The sequence below is a fragment of the Macaca thibetana genome, chromosome 5, assembly GCF_024542745.1.
Source record: "Macaca thibetana thibetana isolate TM-01 chromosome 5, ASM2454274v1, whole genome shotgun sequence".
Lineage (NCBI taxonomy): Eukaryota > Metazoa > Chordata > Mammalia > Primates > Cercopithecidae > Macaca > Macaca thibetana.
Window position 1 is genome coordinate 43,796,862 of NC_065582.1, and position 6,000 is coordinate 43,802,861.

The 6,000-nt window shown below is 41.1% G+C and overlaps 1 protein-coding gene across 1 annotated transcript in view; it reads right to left on the minus strand.

Moving 5' to 3' along the window:
* LSM6 (LSM6 homolog, U6 small nuclear RNA and mRNA degradation associated) overlaps positions 1–5,800 on the minus strand; it is a 160,722-nt gene extending 154,922 nt beyond the window's left edge. The window contains exon 1 of the mRNA XM_050791793.1: positions 5,791–5,800. The gene's annotated coding sequence lies outside the window, so the exon portion shown is untranslated. The remainder of the gene's footprint in view (positions 1–5,790) is intronic.
* Between the last annotated feature and the right edge of the window lie 200 nt (positions 5,801–6,000).

The window sequence follows — 6,000 nt, forward strand, 5'->3', positions numbered from 1 at the left end:
TAGATTCTGGATATTAGTCCTTTGTCAAATGTATCAATTGTGAAGATTTTCTCCCATTCTGTGGGTTGTCTGTTCTGTGGGTTTCTCCCATTCTGTGGGTTTCTCCCATTCTGTGGTTGACTGTTCCTTTTGCCATGCAAAAGCTTTTTTATTTAATTAGGTCCCAGCTATTTACCTTTCTTTTTATTACATTTGCTTTTTGGTTCTTGGTCATGAAATCCTTGCCTAAGTCAATGTCTAGAAGGATTTTTCCAATGTTTCTTCTAGAATTTTTATAGTTTCAGGTTTTAGGTTTAAACCTTTAATCCATCTTGGTTGATTTTTGTATAAGGTGAGAGATAAGGATCCAGTTTCATTCTCCTACATGTGGCTAACCAGTTATCACAGCACCATTTGTTGAAAAGGGTGTCCTTTCCCCACTTTATGTTTTTGTTTGCTTTGTCGAAGATCAGTTGACTGGAAGTATTTGGGTTTGTTTCTGGGTTCTCTATTCTGTTCCATTGGTCTATGTGCCTGTTTTTATACCAGTTCTAGACTGTTTTGGTGACTATGGCCTTACAGTATAGTTTGAAATCAGGTAGTGTGATGCCTCCAAATTTGTTCTTTTTGCTTAGTCTTGCTTTGGCTCTGCAGGCTCTTTTTTGGTTCCAGATGAATTTTAAAATTGTTTTTTCTAATTCTGTGAAGAATGATGGTGGTATTCTGATGGGGATTGTATTGAATTTGTAGATTGCTTTTGGCAGTATGGTCATTTTCACAATACTGATTCTATCTAGCATGAGCGTGGGATGTGTTTACATTTGTTTGTGTCGTCTATGATTTCTTTCAGCAATGTTTTGTAGTTTTCCCTGTAGAGGTCTTTTGACTGCTTTGTCCGGTACATTCCTAAGGTTTTTTTTGTTGTTGGTGGTGGTGGGTTTTTTTGTTTTGTTTTGTTTTGTTTTTGCTATTGTAAAAGGAGTTGAGTTCTTGATTTGATTCTCAGCTTGGTTGCTGTTGGTGTATAGAAGAGCTACTGATTTGTGTACATTAATCTTGTATCCAGAAACTAGGCTGAATTCTTTTGTCAGTTCTAGGAGCTTTCTGAAGGAATCCTTAAGGTTTTCAAGGTAAACAATCATATCATCAGCAAACAGTGACAGTTTGACTTTCTCTTTACAGATTTGGACGCCCTTTATTTCTTTGTCTTGTCTCATTGCTCTTGTTAGGACTTCCAGTATCTACGTTGAAGAGGAGTGTGAGAGTGGCCACCCTTGTCTTGTTCCAGTTCTCGGAGGAAATGCTTTCAACTTTTCCCCATTCAATATTATGTTGACTGTGGGTTTGTCATAGATGGCTTTTATTACATTAAGGTATGTCCCTTGTATGCCAATTTTGCTGAGAGTTTTAATCATAAAGTGTCGCTGGATTTTGTCAAATGCTTTTTCTGCATCTATTGAGATGATCATGTGATTTTTGTTTTTAATTGTTTACATGGTGTATCACATTTATTGACTTGCATATGTTAAACCATCCCAGCTATGAAACCCACTTGATCATGATTCCCAGGTCACTGGAGCTGTGTACCAAGCAGGATTATGGCTGCCTCAGCTGAGTCATGCAGGTTGTCAGGGAACTGGGGAAAAGCCAGCAGTCACAGACCTCACCCAGTTCCCATTCAAACTGAAGGGCCGGTCTCACTCCCACTGTGCCCCCAACAACATCCCAGGTGGAGGGCCAGACGGGCTTGGAAATTTGCCCGAGGCTATCTGCTTCCCAGCTGCCAGAGAAAAGGACTTTAGTTCTCTCCCACCTGTGAAGTCTGCGCACCGGATTCCTGCCCTCCCCTGCGTTCTGGCCAGGAGGCTTCTTGCCCCGTTCAAACTTACAAAGTTCAGCTACAGAATTCCTTCTCCCCATGGAGTTTTGCCCCCTGCTCCTCTGGCCACCCTTCCAGTGGATCCCTGTGGTGCCAGGCAGGAATGGGCTGCTTGGGGACCCAGAGAGCTCCCAGGGCCTTGCTGCTGCCTCTTCTACCCCTGCATTTCGCTGGGCTCTCTAACTTGACCCAGCTCCAGTTAAGTTGGAAACTTCTCCCACAAACAGACCTTCAGCTTCTCCAGAGGGGGTGTGTGTTCAGGAGAGGAGGGTCTTCCTTCCCACTTCCGCAGTTGGGGCACTCACAGGATTTGGGGTGTCTCTTGGGTCCTGCAGGAACAGTCTGCTTCCTTCAGACGGCCTGTGGGTCCTCTTGGGATTGCTGGTTTGTTCTTGCAGTTGATCTGGAGCTAAAATTCACAATGCAAGCCTCCCCACGCTGCTCTGTTCAGAGCTGCAATCTAGTCCTCTCAGTGAAGGATTTTTCTGACTGCGTTCTGAGATCTAGCTTCCTGACTGGGGCAGCAGGAGGTGGGGTGTAGAAAGGTCTGGGAGTCAAGAATCAGGCTTGCTCTCTTAGTCCTTCCAATCACCACGATGTGACCCGGGCCAAGTCTTTCGGTATCCCTGGACTTCAGTTCCCTCCTCTGTAAAGAGAAGGGTCTTAATTAAGGTGCATTCCAGCCCTACAAAAGGAAGTTGTAGATTTGTAGTTTCAAAGCTTCTTTCACTATTATGATTCGTGATCAGCTTTGAGGGAGCTAGTGCTAGTGGGTAAACATCAAAGTGTAGCTTTGTTCGCCCAGTTCTAAGCTAGAACCATCACTGAGCACAGAGAAAATAATTTCATTGCTCTTAGCTTCCTGATCTGTAAATGCAAACCTTGTTTTCAGATTTGTTGTAAAAATTACGTGAAATAATAAAAATAAAAGTGTATCAATTATAACACACCACAGGCAGGCCAGGCACGGTGGTGCATACCTGTAATCTCAGCACTTTGAAAGGCTGAGGCAGGTGGATCACTTGAGCTCAGGAGCTCGAGACGAGCCTGGCCAACATGGTGAAACCCCATCTCTACTAAAAATACAAAAATTAGCCAGGCATAGTGACAAGCACCTGTAGTCCCAGCTACTTAGGATGATGAGGCAAGAGAATCACTTGAACCTGAGAGGTGGAGGTGGCAGTCAGCTGAGATCATGCCATTGCATTCCAGCCTAGGCAAGAGAGATTCCATCTAAAAAATATATATATACGTGTATGTATACGTGTATATGTAATAGACATATGCACAGAAACTGTGAAGTTGCATTTTAAAAGAATTTTATTTTCATAAATCTTAGTGCACAAAAAAAGTAAAAAAAAATCTTTCTTACCCTGTTGCATGTACTCTCCCTTTCAAACTAGACTCTAACCTCCAGTGCTCCACAGAGAATGAGACTACAGAGAAATGTAAATAGAAACAAAAGAAGCTAAATCTTCATGTTTGAGCTTCTGGGATATATGCAATTTTCTAAGGCACTTCTGTACATGATTTTCTCCTTGTGTGTGCTGACTGGACAGCTTAATTCACACACATAACACACACATACACACACACATACCTCACACACATACCTATACCTTATATATATATACCTTACATAAGTACTTCACACTTACTATATCTATAAAATCCCTTTTACAGTCTTATGGGAATAAAAGCAGAAAATGTGATTCAAAAAATGGAAACCACTCTCGTTTTATTTAATTCTTCCCTTTAAATTTTGCCATTTAAAACTCATAAACTTGACAAACTATATTTTTAAAATAGACTATTTTAAAACCTTTAATACTAGTCTAATATATGATCTATTTATATTGCTTTATAGTTTGTCAGCAAATTGTACTTTACACCCACAGGTAAGTGTAGCACTGTTCTGAGCACCAAGAATACATAATATGGAACAGACACTACCTTATGATCAAGAGGAGACAAGACATATAAACATGTAATTCTCCAAATGTGTACATAAATGCAGTTCTGTAATTAAAGAGTGAATATGAGAGGAGGGAAATTTTCTAGTGGGTTGGTGATGATTGCTTTTTTCTTCCCCATGCTATCCTGGCATTTTTTTCCCCTTCCTTGGGACTGGAATTATAGAATGCAGGGGCAGTTGTTTAGCTTATACATCATGGGCGTAAACAAATGGTCATTAATTTAAACACTATGTTAAAGCTAGCTAGAAATAGCTCTTCACAAAAGAGATCGAGTTTTTCACTCTCCAAAAAGAAAATGGTAGCTGAGAAAAAAGTTTTGAACTACGTTTAGTTTACACAAAAAACATACTCAGAGTTCTAGAATATGTGGATATTCTAGGGGAAGAAATACAGATGCAGCCAAACCCGTATCCTTAATCAAAGGGACAGAGGGTGGAATATGATCTCTGTTCTAAGCCCATTTTCATTCTTCCCACTTGTGACATGTTGTCTTTTTTTCCCAGAAAACACTCTTATATATGTTACATAACATTTCTAAGCACATTACATATATTAACTGATTTGATTCTCATAATAATCTTATAGGATAAGAACTATTAGTATCATTCCCATTTTACAGATGTAGAAACTGAGGTCCTGAGAGATTCAATAACTCTCCCAAGCAACTGGGATTCAGCCCCAGGAATTCTGGCTTCTTGGCCTACATTCCTGACTATAAAAATTGCACTGTTTCCTTCGCTGAAGGGTGAACTTTATGCATTTGAACAGCCAAGGGGGATGTGGATAGAGTGAGAAAAGAAAGGAAAGGCTTTGAAAGTTATCTTGTTTCTTGAGAACATGAAAAGAAAAGAGAAAAAGAAGGAGAGACCCTGGGATAGCTATGAGAAGGCAACGGAAAAAGTGGAAGAACAGGAAGTGGAAGAAAAAAGTGAAGAGAAATTGACCTTTGCCCTGTTGGGCTCCTTGGCGACCAAATCTAATGACTCGGGGCTGGAGCAGCTGGAACCGGGCGGCTCTGTTCTCAAGCAGCGCATTTAACTTCTCGGGGTTTCCCCAGGCTGTCTCTGCAGCAACCCCCACGAGGTCTTCTTTTCACAGCAATTATGAAAGTGATGGTGGGAGGAAGTACTGCCCACTTATTTAGGTTAAAAAGCCACCCAAATAAATGCATTAACCCAGTAGTAAGATTAAATTCCTGGCCCCAAAGGGAAATTTTCAGGAGGTGTCCTTTACCATGTGTAAATTGGAAACAATTTCCTGTCTTGGGCAAGATAACTGCTGTGGGAGGTGGAAATAAATGTAGTGTTTTGTGAAAACTTGGGTTTCTCTGATGAGTTCTGTGAAACACTAACGTCTAACAGGAGTTGTTCAAACAGTACATCCTATAACATTTTTTTTTTCCTGTGACCTCAGATCTTAACTTTGGCTTTGTTCTTAAATGGCTGTAGGATGGGAATGAGACAGTATGCTCTTGACAGCTATAGGGAGTGTCCCTAAAGAACTTGGTATCAGGAAGGAAAATGAGGTTGTCCTCCAAGAGCTAAACAACAAAATCAATACATATTGTATGGAGCAGAGATGTGCAACCTATGTTGTACAACCCATCATGTTGAACCTAGTAATCTGATTGAGGAAAATAACACAGCTAAGGGAATAATAGTCAATCTAAAATAGCGTTCGATACCACGAAAAAAGAAAAAGGAGAAGTAAATGCACATATTCCATACATACATCGTGAGTCTGTTAAGCACCGTGCTAAGAGCATGAACAAATTCTTCTCCTGCCTTTATGGGGTTCCAGAGTAGGCTGTTGAGTCCATCTACGGACAGCTCAGGGGAAAAAATGCATCTTGGTCAAAGATACCAGTCTCCTGGCCAAGAGCAGTGCTTGCCCTTTTAGAAACATTGTTATTCTTCTTCCCATATTCCCAACTCAGGCTCACAGATGAGAGAACCTCCCCCCTATTCAGACCATTTTAGGGAATATGTGAACTGATACACGCTCTCTCTCAGCCCCTTCTTTCATTCTTCTCTCCCCAGGGTAAGAGTAGCTAATCTGACTCAAGACAGCACATCAACCACTTGGTTTCACATATCAGAAGGTGGGCTGATGGAGTCGGAGCATTGCTTGTGCACACTCTTTCACCTTCTTTGATTGGCCTGCACA